Here is an 18,416-nt window from a genome sequence, read left to right on the forward strand (position 1 = left end):
AAATATGTAAAATATTAGCAACTATCAGTCAGCTTTCAATGTTGGAATGATAGATGATTGTCTTCCTTTTATTTTTGTCTGTGTTTCAAATTTTCCATAATAATAATATTCTATTTTTATAATAAACAAAACAAAACCATAAACACTTATTTTTAAGTACTTCCTTTAACAAAATTTAGATAAGTATCTCAATTTTTACACAAAGGTTTATTTTTAAACCTTTAAATTAATTAATATGTTTAAATGCTAAGTTTCAATCATCTGAAGAAATCCTCATCCAAAATTCAACATGTTATTCACTATGATAGCAGATAAATTTGATATTATTGCATATGAAATATTTCTAAATTCTACCTGCCTTACTATATAGACTAGAAGGTATTCTGATAGCATTAACAATATAAGTAGGATGAGTTTTTGAGGATCTATCCATGTATCAATTATCGATTACTATGATAATGCTACATTATGAAGGACCACAAGAACTTATTAGCAAACTAATGAATGTTTATTAAGTTCATGAGTCTGTGGGTCAGAAATTTAGGCTGGACTTGGCTGGGAACATCTGCTATTGAATGAGCTTGCCCACATCTCTAATAGTGAGTGTCACATTCCATCATACCTGGGTAGATTGTAGCTACTGGGGTTTTTCCCATATCTCATTCACCAGCAGACTACCTGGTCATGTGGCCACATTCTCATGGTGATGTCAGAGGGAAGAGTGCCAGCAGAAATACTCTGCTTAGATCACATCTTCTATCATCCCCTTGTCCAAAGTCAGTCATATGATCAAACCCTGAGCCAGAAGTGAGGAGACATTCCAGTTATACAGTAATGGATGTAGCTACAGGCAGCATGACAGATTTGGCCATTAATGTAATCAGTCTTCCACCACATTGAAAACATTTTTAGATTTCTCTATTTTTAGATGCTATTCTAGGTTCCTGATCTGGTGTTGCCATCAACATGCTAATTGTTCCTGTACACTTGCAAACTCATTAAACCTGAGAAAGATGGCAAGTCCAATTCTTCTTCCTAACTCCAGACTGTAGGGACAAACCAAAAAGAAAAACTATTTTATCCAAATAGAAAAACATTATGAAACAAAGCATCTATTGGGTTGCAGCTGGACAAATTTTATATAGCTGGAGAAAATTTCTCTTGGCCTTGGCTGACATGAATCCATTTCAGAACCAAAAATTGAAAAGAGCATCTGGTATTTTATAACGGGTCTTTGTTATGGTTTATTTTTAAGCTTGAATTTTATCATCCGACGCAAAGTTAATTTCATACAAAACTAATTCCATGACAGCATCAGGATTGATAAATGCTCATTGAGTAACTGAATGCTGGATTTAATCAATTGATATTTGAATTATGTGCTACAACAAATTAATAGTTGAAATCTCTCTGCTGTCTAATTCATCCTGACAGAAATAGACCAGATATACGTTTCCATTTCTTCCCAAAACAGAGGAATTTTTGTTATAAAGAGACAGAAGTTTTTAAAAAAAGGCTATCAGCTATTCTACTCACAAATATATGTCTTATCTGGGAAGTTTTACTAAAACAATAAGTTTGAGGAGAATATTAGGTGAGGAAACTCAGCGGACAAAAAGTAGAAAGCTGGTTTTGACAGAAGGGAACATATCTATTCTCCTTCTTTAATTATCCATTTAGATAATAAGATAATTATTCATCAGAATTAAGAGATACACATTCACATACTCTGTTTCATCATTAAATGTGAAGTTATTTCTTAAATCATTTTGAGCTTTATTATGTGACTAAGACAGAATTGATGTATAATAACATTATAAAGTTATTTGTACTTATTAATGTAAAATTATTATTATATTATAAAAAGGCATGAAGCATTAATACACGCTACAACGAAGATGAACCTTGAAAACATTATGCTAAGTAAACCATTCACAAAATACCATGTATTGTATGATTCTATTCATAAGAACTATCCAAATCTCTGGTAAAACAACAGAGATAGAAGGATTGGGAGTTCCTGAGGCTGGGATGGTGTAGGGCTGTGGAATGACTGCTAATGCATGTGTGTTTCTTTGGGGGAGTTTGAGACATTCTAAATTAGATTGTGGTGATGTTTGTGCAACCCTGTGAATATACTAAAAGTCATTGAGCTGTACATTTTGAACAGGCGAATTTTATGGTATGTGAAATATATGTTGATAAAGTTGTAAAAAAATGTATATTTAAAAATCTGGCAGCAATGTTTAGACAAATGGCAAGCATTATGAAGAATATTGGATACCAATGAAATATCTCTCAATGATTAAATTGTTTAAAATCAATTGGAATTCTCTTTACTAAAATTATATAAATAATTCAAAAGGAATTATAATATCACTTAGATTTGAGTGAACTAAGAATCATTTTTATCATTACTGTAACAAAAATAAAACACATAGGAACACATGAGAGTTCCCTACTGAGTTTAAAGAAGGCAAATAATGAGGAAAAAAAGGAAAGCGGAAGCTCATAGAAATATAATGAAGAGACAGAAGTAAATTCCAGGGAAGGAAAGGAAGGGATTCGAAAAGACGAAAAAGATCAAATAGAAGTGGAAAGAGGTCTCAGGAAAATGAAGAGTTCTGCTTCAGGATTCGGGTTTCTGTGAATGCGAGCTGCTGATTAGGGGCAGATAAGACATGGTTCCCTTCCAAGTTGAATTATTTCAGCATAGCTTCTCATTTTCTTTTAAACGTTTTTACTGATAGAGCCATGCGTGCCTATATTCACAAAATATTTGGGACACAAATATAAAAACATACCTAATTTCCATAGCACCATTGCCCTCTCTGAATAAGTGGGACTTGATCAAATTATGCATCTAGAGACCTATGGAACCCAATTAACTCAGGAAGATCTTAGAAAGGGTAGCAAATGTGTAGGTCTTCTCAAAGTGTAGATTTATTTATCTATACTTTATTATTTAACTTTTCTTCAAGGTTCTCCTGTCTTTGTGATTCTCTAAGACAACTTACATGCTTTAAGAGTCAGTAAGGGCCCAGGTGCGGTAGCTCACACCTGTAGTCTCAGCACTTTGAGAAGCAGAGGTGGGGTGGATCACTTGAGGTTGGGAATTCCAGACCATCCTGGCCAACATGGTGAAGCCCCATCTCTACTAAAAATAAAAATACAAAAAAAAAAAAAAAAGTAACCGGGAGTGGTGGCAGACGCCTTTAATCCCAGCTACTTGGGAGGCTCAGGTAGGAGAGTTGCTTCCACATGGGAGGCTGAGGCAGAAGAGTCACTCGAACCCAGGAGGCGGAGGTTGCAGTGAGACTGGATCGTGCTACTGCACTCCAGCCTGGGCAACAGAGCGAGACCCCGTCTCAAAAAACAAACAAACAACAACAATAAAAAGAGTCAATACGGGTGCTCACATGCCTGATTATAGCAAGCCATACCACCAGCATAGACATTGATCTTCAAAACCAAAAAGCAGCATTACAGACAGCTCCCTCTCAGGATCCGCTTCAGTTAGTCTTAGAACTCTCAAAGATTCTGGAATAAGAATCGATCTATGTCACATATCCCAGTCACTTTTATTGAAATCACATGCCCTTGTCACACACAACATTCATATTGAATTACTTATTTCTTCTCCATCAAGCAATAGCTTAACCTTGGATTGACTTCTTAGCTTACAAGCTACGCAAAGTTATTATGTGACTGAAAAAAAGCTAAAGTGTGTTTGAGGAAAGCAGACAAGAAAGGCCACATAGTTTGATCAGAGTCAAAGATAACGAATGACAGTTCATAGTTTATATTGCCCAAGGTGAAACTTCACAACTGTAGTCATCCTTCAGTGTTCCGAGCTTCAGAATGTGTATTTTAAAAATAAAATAATGTCAAGTTAAAAATTAGATATTTAAAGTACATTTTATGAGCATTTGGTAACAGTGACAAATCAATCCAATAATATTTTGTGCTTGTTTGAGGCATTTTGAGTGCTCTACACCATGAAGAAGGGCTAAGGTTGGTGTGGGTAGTGGTTACACAAGCTAGGATGTTTATTCTGGGAAGTTCTTAGACACAAAGTGAGCCCAATCTTTCAGTATTGGCACTGTTTGCCCTGTGAGTGCTTCTTCCTACTTTTTCTACTCTTGGGATGGTCTATTTCCAGATGCAATTTGATCACTTTGGGGAATATTCTTTTTTTTTTTTTTTAATTTATTTATTATTATTATACTTTAAGTTGTAGGGTACATGTGCATAATGTGCAGGTTTGTTACATATGTATACTTGTGCCATGTTGGTGTGCTGCACCCATCAACTCGTCATTTACATCAGGTATAACTCCCAATGCAATCCCTCCCCCCTCCCCCCTCCCCATGATAGGTCCCGGTGTGTGATGTTCCCCTTCCTGAGTCCAAGTGATCTCATTGTTCAGTTCCCACCTATGAGTGAGAACATGCGGTGTTTGGTTTTCTGTTCTTGTGATAGTTTGCTAAGAATGATGGTTTCCAGCTGCATCCATGTCCCTACAAAGGACACAAACTCATCCTTTTTGATGGCTGCATAGTATTCCATGGTGTATATGTGCCACATTTTCTCAATCCAATCTGTCACTGATGGACATTTGGGTTGATTCCAAGTCTTTGCTATTGTGAATAGTGCTGCAATAAACATACGTGTGCATGTGTCTTTATAGCAGCATAATTTATAATCCTTTGGGTATATACCCAGTAATGGGATGGCTGGGTCATATGGTACATCTAGTTCTAGATCTTTGAGGAATCGCCATACTGTTTTCCATAATGGTTGAACTAGTTTACAATCCCACCAACAGTGTAAAAGGATTCCTATTTCTCCACATCCTCTCCAGCACCTGTTGTTTCCTGACTTTTTAATGATCGCCATTCTAACTGGTGTGAGATGGTATCTCATTGTGGTTTTGATTTGCATTTCTCTGATGGCCAGTGATGATGAGCATTTTTTCATGTGTCTGTTGGCTGTACGAATGTCTTCTTTTGAGAAATGTCTGTTCATATCCTTTGCCCACTTTTTGATGGGGTTGTTTGTTTTTTTCTTGTAAATTTGTTTGAGTTCTTTGTAGGTTCTGGATATTAGCCCTTTGTCAGATGAGTAGATTGCAAAAGTTTTCTCCCATTCTGTAGGTTGCCTGTTCACTCTGGTGGTAGTTTCTTTTGCTGTGCAGAAGCTCTTTAGTTTAATGAGATCCCATTTGTCAATTTTGGCTTTTGCTGCCATTGCTTTTGGTGTTTTAGACATGAAGTCTTTGCCCATGCCTATGTCCTGAATGGTACTACCTAGGTTTTCCTCTAGGATTTTTATGGTATTAGGTCTAACATTTAAGTCTCTAATCCATCTTGAATTAATTTTCATATAAGGAGTAAGGAAAGGATCCAGTTTCAGCTTTCTACTTATGGCTAGCCAATTTTCCCAGCACCATTTATTAAATAGGGAATCCTTTCCCCATTTCTTGTTTCTCTCAGGTTTGTCAAAGATCAGATGGCTGTAGATGTGTGGTATTATTTCTGAGGATTCTGTTCTGTTCCATTGGTCTATATCTCTGTTTTGGTACCAGTACCATGCTGTTTTGGTTACTGTAGCCTTGTAGTATAGTTTGAAGTCAGGTAGCGTGATGCCTCCAGCTTTGTTCTTTTGACTTAGGATTGTCTTGGAGATGCGGGCTCTTTTTTGGTTCCATATGAACTTTAAAGCAGTTTTTTCCAATTCTGTGAAGAAACTCATTGGTAGCTTGATGGGGATGGCATTGAATCTATAAATTACCTTGGGCAGTATGGCCATTTTCACGATATTGATTCTTGCTATCCATGAGCATGGTATGTTCTTCCATTTGTTTGTGTCCTCTTTTATTTCACTGAGCAGTGGTTTGTAGTTCTCCTTGAAGAGGTCCTTTACATCCCTTGTAAGTTGGATTCCTAGGTATTTTATTCTCTTTGAAGCAATTGTGAATGGAAGTTCATTCCTGATTTGGCTCTGTGTTTGTCTGTTACTGGTGTATAAGAATGCTTGTGATTTTTGCACATTAATTTTGTATCCTGAGACTTTGCTGAAGTTGCTTATCAGCTTAAGGAGATTTTGGGCTGAGACAATGGGGTTTTCTAAATATACAATCATGTCATCTGCAAACAGGGACAATTTGACTTCTTCTTTTCCTAACTGAATACCCTTGATTTCTTTCTCTTGCCTAATTGCCCTAGCCAGAACTTCCAACACTATGTTGAATAGGAGTGGTGAGAGAGGGCATCCCTGTCTTGTGCCAGTTTTCAAAGGGAATTTTTCCAGTTTTTGCCCATTCAGTATGATATTGGCTGTGGGTTTGTCATAAATAGCTCTTATGATTTTGAGGTACATTCCATCAATACCGAATTTATTGAGCGTTTTTAGCATGAAGGGCTGTTGAATTTTGTCAAAAGCCTTTTCTGCATCTATTGAGATAATCATGTGGTTCTAGTCTTTGGTTCTGTTTATATGCTGGATTATGTTTATTGATTTGCGAATGTTGAACCAGCCTTGCATCCCAGGGATGAAGCCCACTTGATCATGGTGGATAAGCTTTTTGATGTGTTGCTGAATCCGGTTTGCCAGTATTTTATTGAGGATTTTTGCATCGATGTTCATCAGGGATATTGGTCTAAAATTCTCTTTTTTTGTTGTGTCTCTGCCAGGCTTTGGTATCAGGATGATGTTGGCCTCATAAAATGAGTTAGGGAGGATTCCCTCTTTTTCTATTGATTGGAATAGTTTCAGAAGGAATGGTACCAACTCCTCCTTGTACCTCTGGTAGAATTCAGCTGTGAATCCATCTGGTCCTGGACTTTTTTTGGTTGGTAGGCTATTAATTATTGCCTCAATTTCAGAGCCTGCTATTGGTCTATTCAGGGATTCAACTTCTTCCTGGTTTAGTCTTGGAAGAGTGTAAGTGTCCAGGAAATTATCCATTTCTTCTAGATTTTCCAGTTTATTTGCGTAGAGGTGTTTATAGTATTCTCTGATGGTAGTTTGTATTTCTGTGGGGTCGGTGGTGATATCCCCTTTATCATTTTTTATTGCGTCGATTTGATTCTTCTCTCTTTTCTTCTTTATTAGTCTTGCTAGTGGTCTGTCAATTTTGTTGATCTTTTCAAAAAACCAACTCCTGGATTCATTGATTTTTTGGAGGGTTTTTTGTGTCTCTATCTCCTTCAGTTCTGCTCTGATCTTAGTTATTTCTAGCCTTCTGCTAGCTTTCGAATGTGTTTGCTCTTGCTTCTCTAGTTCTTTTAATTGCGATGTTAGAGTGTCAATTTTAGATCTTTCCTGCTTTCTCTTGTGGGCATTTAGTGCTATAAATTTCCCTCTACACACTGCTTTAAATGTGTCCCAGAGATTCTGGTATGTTGTATCTTTGTTCTCATTGATTTCAAAGAACATCTTTATTTCTGCCTTCATTTCGTTATGTACCCAGTAGTCATTCAGGAGCAGGTTGTTCAGTTTCCATGTAGTTGAGCGGTTTTGATTGAGTTTCTTAGTCCTGAGTTCTAGTTTGATTGCACTGTGGTCCTAGAGACAGTTTGTTATAATTTCTGTTCTTGTACATTTGCTGAGGAGTGCTTTACTTCCAATTACGTGGTCGATTTTGGAGTAAGTACGATGTGGTGCTGAGAAGAATGTATATTCTGTTGATTTGGGGTGGAGAGTTCTATAGATGTCTATTAGGTCTGCTTGCTGCAGAGATGAGTTCAATTCCTGAATATCCTTGTTAACTTTCTGTCTCGTTGATCTGTCTAATGTTGACAGTGGAGTGTTGAAGTCTCCCATTATTAATGTTTGGGAGTCTAAGTCTCTTTGTAAGTCTCTAAGGACTTGCTTTATGAATCTGGGTGCTCCTGTATTGGGTGCATATATATTTAGGATAGTTAGCTCTTCCTGTTGAATTGATCCCTTTACCATTATGTAATGGCCTTCTTTGTCTCTTTTGATCTTTGATGGTTTAAAGTCTGTTTTATCAGAGACTAGTATTGCAACCCCCGCTTTTTTTTGTTCTCCATTTGCTTGGTAAATCTTCCTCCATCCCTTTATTTTGAGCCTATGTATGTCTCTGCGTGTGAGATGGGTCTCCTGAATACAGCAGACTGATGGGTCTTGACTCTTTATCCAGTTTGCCAGTCTGTGTCTTTTAATTGGAGCATTTAGTCCATTTACATTTAAGGTTAATATTGTTATGTGTGAACTTGATCCTGCCATTATGATATTATCTGGTTATTTTGCTTGTTAGTTGATGCAGTTTCTTCCTAGCCTCGATGGTCTTTACATTTTGGCATGTTTTTGCAGTGGCTGGTACCGCTTGTTCCTTTCTATGTTTAGTGCCTCCTTCAGGGTCTCTTGTAAGGCAGGCCTAGTGGTGACAAAATCTCTAAGCATTTGCTTATCTGTAAAGGATTTTATTTCTCCTTCACTTACGAAACTTAGTTTGGCTGGATATGAAATTCTGGGTTTAAAATTCTTTTCTTTAAGAATGTTGAATATTGGTCCCCTCTCTCTTCTGGCTTGGAGAGTTTCTGCCGAGAGATCTGCTGTTAGTCTGATGGGCTTCCCTTTGTGGGTAACCCGACCTTTCTCTCTGGCTGCCCTTAAGATTTTTTCCTTCATTTCAACTTTGGTGAATCTGGCAATTATGTGTCTTGGAGTTGCTCTTCTCGAGGAGTATCTTTGTGGCGTTCTCTGTATTTCCTGGATTTGAATGTTGGCCTGCCCTACTAGGTTGGGGAAGTTCTCCTGGATGATATCCTGAAGAGTGTTTTCCAACTTGCTTCCATTTTCCCCCTCACTTTCAGGCACCCCAATCAGATGTAGATTTGGTCTTTTTACACAATCCCATACTTCTTGCAGGCTTTGTTCATTTCTTTTTGTTCTTTTTTCTTTTGGTTTCTCTTCTCGCTTCATTTCATTCATTTGATCCTCAATCGCAGATACTCTTTCTTCCAGTTGATCGAGTCGGTTACTGAAGCTTGTGCATTTGTCACATATTTCTCGTGTCATGGTTTTCATCTCTTTCATTTCGTTTATGACCTTCTCTGCATTAATTACTCTAGCCATCAATTCTTCCACTTTTTTTTCAAGATTTTAGTTTCTTTGCGCTGGGTACGTAATTCCTCCTTTAGCTCTGAGAAATTTGATGGACTGAAGCCTTCTTCTCTCATCTCGTCAAAGTCATTCTCCGTCCAGCTTTGATCCATTGCTGGCGATGAGCTGCGCTCCTTTGCCGGGGGAGTTGCGCTCTTTTTTGAATTTCCAGCTTTTCTGCCCTGCTTTTTCCCCATCTTTGTGGTTTTATCTGCCTCTGGTCTTTGATGATGGTGATGTACTGATGGGGTTTTGGTGTAGGTGTCCTTCCTGTTTGATAGTTTTCCTTCTAACAGTCAGGACCCTCAGCTGTAGGTCTGTTGGAGATTGCTTGAGGTCCACTCCAGACCCTGTTTGCCTGGGTATCAGCAGCAGAGGCTGCAGAAGATAGAATATTTCTGAACAGCAAGTGTACCTGTCTGATTCTTGCTTTGGAAGCTTCCTCTCAGGGGTATACTCCACCCTGTGAGGTGTGGGGTGTCAGACTGCCCCTAGTGGGGGATGTCTCCCAGTTAGGCTACTCAGGGTTCAGGGACCCACTTGAGCAGGGAGTCTGTCCCTTCTCAGATCTCAACCTCCGTGTTGGGAGATCCACTGCTCTCTTCAAAGCTGTCAGACAGAGTCGTTTGCGTCTGCAGAGGTTTGGGCTGTGTTTGTTATTGTTTACTGTGCCCTGTCCCCAGAGGTGGAGTCTACAGAGACAGGCAGGTTTCCTTGAGCTGCTGTGAGCTCCACCCAGTTCGAGCTTCCCAGCAGCTTTGTTTACCTACTTAAGCCTCAGCAATGGCGGGCGCCCCTCCCCCAGCCTCGCTGCTGCCTTGCCGGTAGATCACAGACTGCTGTGCTAGCAATGAGGGAGGCTCCGTGGGTGTGGGACCCTCCCGGCCAGGTGTGGGATATGATCTCCTGGTGTGCCTGTTTGCTTAAAGCGCAGTATTGGGGTGGGAGTTACCCGATTTTCCAGGTGTTGTGTGTCTCAGTTCCCCTGGCTAGGAAAAGGGATTCCCTTCCCCCTTGCGCTTCCCAGGTGAGGCAATGCCTCACCCTGCTTCAGCTCTCGCTGGTCGGGCTGCAGCAGCTGACCAGCACCGATCGTCTGGCACTCCCCAGTGAGATGAACTCAGTACCTCAGTTGAAAATGCAGAAATCACGGGTCTTCTGTGTCGCTCCCGCTGGGAGTTGGAGACTGGAGCTGTTCCTATTCGGCCATCTTGCTCCGCCCCCTGGGGAATATTCTTATCTTGCTTCTTTATTGCCAGAAGATAAGAGCTTTTTTTTTTAATGACCATATTGCCTCATTTTAAAAATAATAAGAGCTATGTGTTGATGTTTAAGGGTAAGAAGCAGTGGCAAAAATTCAATTGCTAACATACAATAAACAGAAGGAAGAGGCAAACTCAGTAGTGAAGTTATATAACCATTCAAATTAATTCTTCTTACTTTATAGAGTATAAGATTCCAATTGGATGCAGTTAGACAGCAAATCTTTATTGCATCTAACCAAATATGTTTATGTTATTGAGATGCTCTTGAGTGAAACTCTCTGAAATACAGGACAACAGAAATGTGCTAGAAATATACCATTTAGGCTCTGGGAAAAAAAAATCTATGAAATTTATATTACATGGCTTTATATATATAAAACAAACCTAAACACTCATTAGAAAGTTAAGCATGGCTTAAGAAGGTAGTATTACTAAAGTGTGGTAGGGGCAAAGAAAAAGAAAAATAAATTTCATACAAAATAACAAATGAAAAAAAATCAAAATTTAGATATAGACGAGATGAAAAGAAAACATTGTCGGAGTCATAGTAAAAAGAGTCACTCAAAATGTCAAGACATTTTGGAGATAAATGGAGTTACTAACAAAAAGCCTTTCAAATAGCATTGGTGCAGAATTTTAGAAATGAACAGAAATAAACTAGAAATCATAGAAAAGGTAAGTAAAAAACTGTTCTTACATTGAGAGAGATACAAAAAAACAGAACTTGTAGATTAGGCAGGATATAAGCAATCACTAATTAATTAGGAGATATTCTTAAATGATATCTCTTACTTAGATGCTTGATTGATTAAATTTGTATTTTTAGAAGCGATGTTAGAGAAAACGGCTATTTTAGATTATTATAAGAAGAAAAATATTTATTGAAAATATAACCCTGGAATTATTTTTATAGTTATGATGCAAGTAAACCCAGGAAAATTATAGTAAAAGGTAAATATATTATTTGTAATATATATCATAGTTGATATATCATACAATAATATAATATATACTTTTACATGTAATTTTACTTTGATAACATTTCACTACAATTTCAATTTTTTAAAATGACAATATGACAAGAATCTAGATATTTTAAATTTAGAAGTAAATCTTGGATCTAAAACCAACTTTAAAAAATTCAGATGGAAAAGCAGCTACCCGCCCAGCTACCTGAGGTATCTGCCAAGAAGCCAGGTGCTTTGTGGGAATCTCTTCCATAGCTTAGCATCTGGGTTTTCTAAGTTGTTACCAAGGGAGGAAAAAGGAAAAAAATCTACCACAGTGTGTAGTGCTGAGGTTACTGGCCTCTTCAGAACAATAATATGAAAATGTTTTCTTTTCAACAATGAGACTCACAAAATGGGAATAGAAATCCAAAGGTAACAAAATACTGTATTCTCTAAAATGTCTTTTCTGCATTATTTTTAATTTATGTTAAGACTGTATTAGCTTCAGAGTGTTTATCTATGTCCCCAAGAGAGGATTAGCTGGGAACATTCTTTGAGATAAACTAAAAGAACTATTTGGTGCTGGCACTGTTAAATTTTTCTGATGTGCAGGTGTTTGTAGTATTTGTACAGTTGCCTGATTGGTTTTCATCCAGGTAAATCCACAGAGAATAAGGTTTATCGTTTCAGGATAGAGAGGTGCAGAGGGTATTACAGAATATAGCGAAAACCTGCCACTAGCCACTTCCATGCTATTTTCTAAAGCGTTTCATGTTCTGACTTGGAGAATATAAGCAAGACTTCATTTCATTGAACATTTCTTACTGATCTTTGCTGAATCACATGCATTTTACTTTTTCCCAATGTCTTTTACGATCCACTCTGTATTCCTAACTCTTCATCAGTATTACAAAGTGAGAATTTATGTTGTTACAAAATGATGAAATACATTAAATAGCTTGTTATTTTCAGATATGCTTTACAATAGTTATGGAAAAATAGTTCATACATTTACTCAATTGTTCCATCAACAAAATTTTATGAAGCCTCTGAAATTTTCCAGGCAATGTGCTGGGTGCAGGAGATAGAAGGGTGATCAAAACAGAAATGATCTCTGCCTTCATGAAGTTTATGGTTCAATGGAGAGGCAGAGAAACTGGGTATCACCTTGGAATTTTAACCACAATACCAAAGTATATTAAATGCTGCATTTCACAGGATGTATTAGATCACAAGCGGAATTAATAAATGATTTAGCCGTATGTTGATGCTAAGTGGGGAGTATAAGACTAAAATTTCTTGAGCTCATACCACATGCCAGCCTCAGAATTTCATGATGACTAGGCTATGATTAATTTAGCCATTCTGTTAATGGGCAATATTTTTTCTAATTTCTTCCTTTAACAAATGATGTTACAAAGAATATTCTTGTACCATTGTTATACTTGTTTCTCTGTGCAAATATACAAGTGCACATACACAAGGAGTTTTCTAAGACACATCCACAGGAATGGAATTGCTTGGCATTACAGCATGAACACATTCTAATTTACAACATTTTGCCAAATCATTCTCCAAAATGCTTGTACCAACTTATACTTCTACCAAAAACTTAGAAGAGTTATATTAATCTGTGCCCACACTTCATATTGCAAGACTTAAATTCTGCCAATGTTATGAGTTTAAAATATATGTAATTGTTGTTTTGATTTTCATTTTCCTGATGACTAATGAATAAAGCATCTCTTAATAAAAACATAAGTGATTCAGCCAAAGTTTCCTCAACTTTAAAACCATTCATCCATAGTGAAAACGACCATGTTGGAGACTGGAAAAAGGTTTGTTGGAAGGGTTCCTTCAAATAATGTTATGCAATGAGTTCCCCAGACAAAAAAAAAAAAGTGAGCATTTGAGTGTGGCTGCCCCTTATCTTAGTCCTTCAGATACAATGAACTGATGTCTAACTACAACCTGGAAAACCAAATTGCAGAAACAGGCCAGCCAGCTGTTTCTATATCAGAACAAAGAAGAGTTGATTCTGTATTCAGATTGGTCTGTTCTTCCAGAATTTGTCCAGTAAAGGAAACTGAGACTTCAGTGCACCAGATGAACGCAGAAGGTGCGAGAGCTGTCCCAGAGCTGTTTTAAATTCTACCTTAGAGTACAATCTAGGAGGTTGACAGGAACCCAAAGGTATATTTTATGTGCTGTAGAAAAAAGAAGGAGGAGCTGAAGTATGTGTGACTAGCAAGAGAAAAAATGAATCTCCTATGTCACAGGAAGTACAAGGTTGTGACTAGGTGATGTGAATAAAATACTCATCTCAGGCACAAAATTTAAGGAGCACCAAAAAGCAAAAATTCAGTAACCAAGATAAGTAAAATTTTAATGCACTATTTCAAAAAAAAAGTCAGAATTAGTGCCAAAGAATTTATGATGAACAAAATATTATTTCTTTAAGACCGTACTTAACCCTGGACTTACATATCCCTGCCTCACTTTCCTCACTCTAATCCTGACTTTTCAGGGAATGTCCCTAGAGGAAGACCCTGAAAAATAGAAAAATAAAGAGCCCAAGAAAGAGTCAGCTTTAAACCGCTTCCAGGCCCAGAAACTATGAAGTTCTCTTATCCCAGTACCCGCCAACAAAGACTACACTGCTGCCTTGTCTTTCATCCTTCCTCCCTTCCCAGCACAACCATCAGCCTCATTTCTGTTGGGGTCAGGAGCCACAGCAGGCAGGTGAAGGAGAGGCATGAGGGTTGTGTGTAAGGAGAGCTGATGGTACCAACTTTAGTCTGTGTTTTGTGCCTTAACATGATCATCACAGGTCCTTTTTATCATTTAAGAGATATGGATGCTGTCAATTTTTTTGTCCAGAAGCAAGAGAAAATTAGCAAATCAAAGGGACAGTAGGAAACAAGATGCTTTCTGCTGGTTCAGTGCACCAGTTATACAAGAAAGTAAATGTATACTTACAAATCGAGATACAAGTTCTGCAGAAACTATAGTCTCTCTGCTTTAGATAGGGTGGTCAGGGCAATAGCTCTGGGCATCTCAGAAGAGATGAGGGAGTGCCAAACAGCCCAAGAGTTAGTGGCACAGAGAAAAACCTAAGAAAAGGCCCTGTAGCAGCAGGAAGTGTGGCTCCTTCTGAATCCAAAAGGCCAGACTCACTAGACGGTACCACTGGTGGTATTAGACAGAAAAGGGGAACTAGGACCAGATCTGGTGGGCTAAGGCAAGGACTTTGGATTCTTTTCTAAGTTTTATAAAGGTTCATTCAAGGATTTTGAGGATCAGATTGGCATGGCCTGCTTTCACCAGTGATGTCCTAGATGGTGCAATAAGGCAAGAAGAAGAATTAATATGCATAAAGAATGAAATGGAAGAAGTAAATTGCCTCTATTCACAGACAAGACAGAGTATCCTAAGGAATCCTCAATACAACTACTCAGGAGAACTTCACAATGTGACAAAATTAAAAATCAGTATTTAAAAATCACTTTTATTTCTACACGTTATTAGAAAAAAAAAATTGGAAAATAAAATTTCCAAAGCAAGATTACTTATAACATCAAAACCATAAAATACTTAAAAATAAAATTAACAAAAGATATGAAAGACCTCTACAATAAAAAACAGAGAGAAATTAAAGGAGGCCTATATAAATGCAGTAATGTCATGTTCAAAGAGTAGAAGATTCAATAATGTTAACACATCGATTCTTCCTGAATTAATCCATAGATGCAGTGTAATCCCAACAGGCATGTTTTTAAAGAAATTGAGAAATTAATTTTAAAATTGTTATTAAAAAGCAAAAGACCTAGAATAGCTGTAACTATATTTAAAAAGAACAAACTTGAATGATTCACAATGCCTGTTTTCCAAATTACTTTTATAGTTACAGCATCAAGACAATGTGATATTGACATAAGACAGACAAAAATTAAATGAAATAGACCCAAATATACACAGGCAGTTAATTTTTGACAAAAATGTAAGTTAAATGCAATGGGGAAAGGAAAATTGTTTCAACAAATGTTATTGGAATAACTGGATAACATGAATTTCAATCCTTATTTGACACCATATACACATATTAATTTGAAATGTATCACAGTCCTAAATATGAGAGCTAAAATTATAAAACTTTTAGAAGAAAACGTAGTAAAACACTTTAGTAACCTTATGTTTAGCAAGGATTTCTTTAAAAAGACATGTAGTAACATAAAATTAACATAAAATAGTAACATATTAACATAAAAAGAGATACATGGACCTCATCAAAATTAAAATTCAACTGGAAAACATTACCTCATCAAAATTAACTAAAATTAGCTAAAAAACACTCCATGAAAATATAAATGGCAATACATAGACTCGGAGAAAGTATTCTCAAATTATATGTCTATAATCTTTCCATATAAGTAAAGAACTCTTGCACATAATTAACCAAACCACAAATAATCAATTACAAATGGACAAAAGAATTGGCATCCAAAAGAAGATATATCAATGGTTAATACATGAAAAGTTCTCAGCATAATTAGTAATGATGGACATGAAAACCAAAACCAGAAAGAGATTCCCTTTCCCATCACTAAAATGGCTACAACGAAAAGTGTTGACAACACCAAATGTTGAGGAGGATGCGGTAGATCTGCAATTCTCAGACATCACTGGTAGGGTGAAAATTTAAGAACTTTAGGAAACAATTTGACAGGTTTCTAGTAAGTTGTATCTATACCTACTCTATGAGTAGTTATACTTCAATATATTTTAGTAGTTATACATCAATATATTTACCCAAGGGGAATAAAAACGCATTTCCTCACAAAGAATTGTACATGGACGTTCATAGCACCATTATTCACATTATTCATAATACCCAAAAAGTGAAAACGATTCAAATGTCTATCAACCAATGAAAGAATAAACAAAATGTTTTATATTCATACAATTACATATTACTGAGGAATTAAAAGTATAAGCTTTACATACCTACACAAACACACACATACACACATATAATAAAGGCTTCATTTGTTGTAGTTGAGTTCTGTTGCTTCTAGATGCCTACACAACACTCAAGGCTTCAAAATAGCCTCTTCTAGAAGAAACATTTAAAAATATTCATCCCTGGCATTGCTCCAATTGTGGGCACACAGTTTATTCAGGGTAATAAACTGAATTCTATATTTTCTCTTCATTTGTGCTTAAAAAAGTATTTTAAAATATTTCATTTATTTTGATGTGAGATTAAAGTGGAGAAAAAGGTTATTAAAGTATAATTATAATATAATACATCCTTCTATTTCTGTTATACTAGGAGAAGAGTGTTAATATAATGAATTACCTACTTTCAATTTTACAATAGATGAAAGCTACATTCATTTGCAACTTTTGTTTAAAGAATCTAAATTAGAGGAAAATGTTTGCTTACTTCTGTGAATAAAAAAATGAAACCAGGTTTAATAGAAATTAAAATAAGAAGGAATCAAAGAAAAATGATTTATCAAACCTTATTATTTATTTACAATAGGTTTAAGCCTTCACATTATATAAATTATACATATCAGTAAAGGGTCTTTCAGCTTCTCTCCAGGACCTTTGGCACACCTATAAATTTGAGTAAGTCTTTCAAGCCTCTTATTTTCTGGTGAATTCTTTCATTACAAATTAAATACTTATTGTAAGCAAGTAATATCTTATATAGTTATTATATTTCTTCATTTCAAGAGTACATGCATATCTTAATTCATTCTAGATGATCCCAATTTGTGGAATGTTACAGCTTGTGTTCATGTGTAATTATGTACCATTAAAATAATAATAGCTGTCATTCATTCAGAACCTCCTATACCTGACACTGTGCTAACTATATCACATACATTATCTCAACTAATCCTCACAACAGGCCTAGGAAGTAGGGACAATAATTAATCTCCATGTTTCAGATGAGAATTCAGAAGCTCAGAGAAATTAAGAAACGTAACCAAAGTCTGACTGTTAGGAAATACCAGAGCAGGATTTGCACTAAGTTCTTAATCACTTTACAGCCTGTAGTTTTAAAAGTCAGGCATACTGCTGCTTGGTTCTCTGAACTTAATACAGGTTATTATGTATAACTAATGTTACTCATGAAGGGCCTGACACCAGATGTCTTAGATAACACAAAGAGAAACTGTCCACAGCTTTACTGTGGCTCTTCCCATAGCCCTGGAGCTCTCTGGGTGAGTGGCACTAAGCAATATAAATACTGAAATTACCTCGTTGTAAACATAACATCACTAGGCTTCAATGATACCCAATTTCTAGTTGTATTTTACCTTATACTTTGTTCATAAAGATCTCCTTACCAAATATATCAGATGGATTACAGATTTATTTCTTCTACCAAACCCCTGCTAAAAGAGCAGTAAATGTGTTTCAAATTGTATTAGTCTACCAGGGCAATAATAGGAGGAGAAGGATGCTTGGAAAATAGAATAGGAAAAAAATAATGACTTTAGAAACTTACCAAATATGAATCTTGATATAGAAAATTATATTTACAATAAAAATTCAAGGAAACCTCACAGAAGGTAAAACAAAAAGTCAAAAATATGGAAAATATAAAAGAAAAAGTAATAAACATTTCCAATATCTTTAGAGTAATACTTCTAGTAAGAGAACAGAGAAAATAAAGGGGAGAGAATTATCACATATAAAATCCAATAAATAATTTTAAAGCTAAAAGACATAAGCCCTTAAATTTGACTAGCTCCCTAAGTACCCAAAAAAGTGAATAAAATAAAAAGATGAACCCAAATGACACCACCTTGAAATTTCAGAATTGGATGTTCTACAAGAAAAGCTCCAGAAGAAAGAAAGTAGTCTCCAAAGGAAGAACAGAAATCAAATAACATCAGACCCCTCAATAGCAATGCTGGATCCTAGAAGACAATGTAGTCAGGTCTTCAACATTCTAAGGAAAAAAATATTTTTAAACTAAAATTCTGTATAATATATTGCCGAAATGTAAAGATAAAGATATTTGCAAGCATGCAAAGTATATAACATTAGT

General features: G+C 36.3%; 1 long non-coding RNA gene across 1 annotated transcript in view; it reads right to left on the minus strand.

The window, feature by feature from the left end:
- The window catches only part of LOC102120554 (uncharacterized), a 75,303-nt gene extending 58,508 nt beyond the window's left edge, over positions 1-16,795 (minus strand). The window contains exon 1 of the long non-coding RNA XR_280055.4: positions 16,711-16,795. This is a non-coding gene — a long non-coding RNA (uncharacterized lncRNA). The remainder of the gene's footprint in view (positions 1-16,710) is intronic.
- Positions 16,796-18,416: the final 1,621 nt, after the last annotated feature.

Source organism: Macaca fascicularis, chromosome 8 (genome assembly GCF_037993035.2).
Source record: "Macaca fascicularis isolate 582-1 chromosome 8, T2T-MFA8v1.1".
NCBI classification, from domain to species: domain Eukaryota; kingdom Metazoa; phylum Chordata; class Mammalia; order Primates; family Cercopithecidae; genus Macaca; species Macaca fascicularis.